This window comes from Chrysochloris asiatica, unplaced genomic scaffold (assembly GCF_000296735.1).
Source record: "Chrysochloris asiatica unplaced genomic scaffold, ChrAsi1.0 scaffold00112, whole genome shotgun sequence".
Taxonomy (NCBI): domain Eukaryota; kingdom Metazoa; phylum Chordata; class Mammalia; order Afrosoricida; family Chrysochloridae; genus Chrysochloris; species Chrysochloris asiatica.
The window spans coordinates 2,057,385-2,059,591 of record NW_006408630.1 but is presented as its reverse complement, the minus strand read 5'-3'; positions in this window follow the sequence as shown (position 1 = coordinate 2,059,591).

Below are 2,207 nucleotides of genomic sequence, written 5' to 3'. Positions count from 1 at the left end.
GAACTGACCCCATGGCACTTAACAACAGCATGCATAAAAAGTATATTATGTAGTATATGTTAAGACAAACATTTTACTAACCAACATTACATACAAACCACACCAAACGGATTTATGTAAAAATTCTAGTTAGAAATGGAACTTGTAATCTGGGGGCTGCCTATACAATATAACAAACAGTGACAGAAACATATTGGCAGTCTTTTTCCTGTAAAATCTACTACTTTATTGAAATTTAAATAGCCTATTTTGTTTTTACAATGTCATGACTTTGAATTTGCTCTGTGAAAGGAAATATATGCTTTAGTAATTGCCAGAGCATTTTGTTGAAGACCATCATGCTTGTGTTATTTCAACCAATTAACGATATAGTGTACACTGGCAGAGAAAACAGTATAGTGGAGCTTTAAACTTGAATTTAATAAGATTATTCTTTTATGGAATATTTTATTTAAATGCATGTTTTTCTGTAGTGAAAAATAAAATAGTAATTAAGACTCAGTATCATATTAAACACATGTTCATAAAAAAAAGAACATATCCAGATCAGTCAATGCTGTCTGTGATAGGATAATATCCATGTGCCTACAGGGAAGCCCAGTTAATACCACTATTATTCAAATTTACACACTAACCACTAAAGCGAGTGAGAGAGAAATAGAAGAATTCTACCAACTTCTTCAATCTGAAATTGATCTAACATGCAATCATGTTTGTTGACAAAACAAACATGTCTTAATCATTACTGGTGATTGGAATGCATAGGTTGGGAGCAAAGAGGAAGGATCAGTAGTTGGAAAATATGGCCTTGGTGATAGAAATGATGCTGGAGATCGTATGATAGAATTCTGGAAAATTGTTGCTGATAAGAGCCATCAAATCAGTTCCTACTCATAGTGACCCTGTATAGGGTTTCTGAGAAGTGGCTGTTGAGTTTGAACCACCAACCTTGCAATTCAAACCTATCTTGAAGTGCAGTACTTATTCTACAGTGCCACATCAAGACTCCACATTCAATCTGTATGCTGACCAAATAATTATAGAAGCTAATTATATAATTCATCATGTAATTCTTCTTCAAGAACACGGCATCAGGATTGGAGGAAGACTGTTTTACAACCTGCAATATTCAAATAATGCAACCTTGCTTACTGGAAGCAAGGAGAACTTGAAATACTGATGAATACCAAAGACTATAGACTTCAGCATGGATTGTATGTCAATGTGAGAAAAACAAAAATTCTTACAACTGGACCAACAAATAACATCATGATAAACACAAGGTTGGAGGTTCAAAACCCCCAGCTGCTCCTCAGAAACCATATACAGAGCCACTATGAATTGGAACCAACTCAACAGCACCTAACAACAACAACAACAAATGGGAAAAAGATTGAAGTTGCCAGAGTCTTCATTTTTGTTTGGATCCATAATCAGTACTCAGAAAAACAGCACTCAAGAAATCAAAATAATGTATTGCATTAGGCAGGTGTGCAACAAAAGATGTCTTTAGAGTGCTAATGAGCAAAGGTGTCAGTTTGAGGACTAAAATGAGCCTGATCCAAGCCAGGGTGTTTTTAATCACCGCATATGCATGTGAGACATATGCATGTGGACTGTGAATAAGAAGACCCTGGAAGAATTGATGCCTTTGAATTACAGTGTTGGTTAGGATTGTTGAATGTTCCTTAGAAAAGAAGCTGGTGACACTTCATCTTGTTAGTTTGACATTTTTTCAGAAGGGACCAGTCTCTGAAGAAGAATATCATGTTTGGTAAAGTGGAAGGTCTGTGGAAGAGAAGAAGACACCTAACCTGATATATTGACATGGTGGCAGCAGCAATGAGCCAAACCTTAACAATTCTGAGGTTGGTGCAAGACCAGAAAGTGTTTCATTCTATTGTGCATAGAGCTGCTCTGATTCAGAACCCACCTGACATCATCTAACAACAACAGTGACAAACACAGGGAACAAACACTGTTTTCTTCCATGAATGTGTTTTCAGTAACCAACCAGTTGTCAAATTGATTCCAACTCATGACAACCAATATAAGTCATAGTAGAATTGTGCTCAATAGGGTTTTCAATGATTGATTTCTCAGAAGTTGATCACCAGGCCTTTTTTCTGAGGTGCCTCTGGGTGGACTCCAACACTTTTCAGTTAACAGCCAAACACTTTAACTAGTTGCACCACCCAGGATGCCAC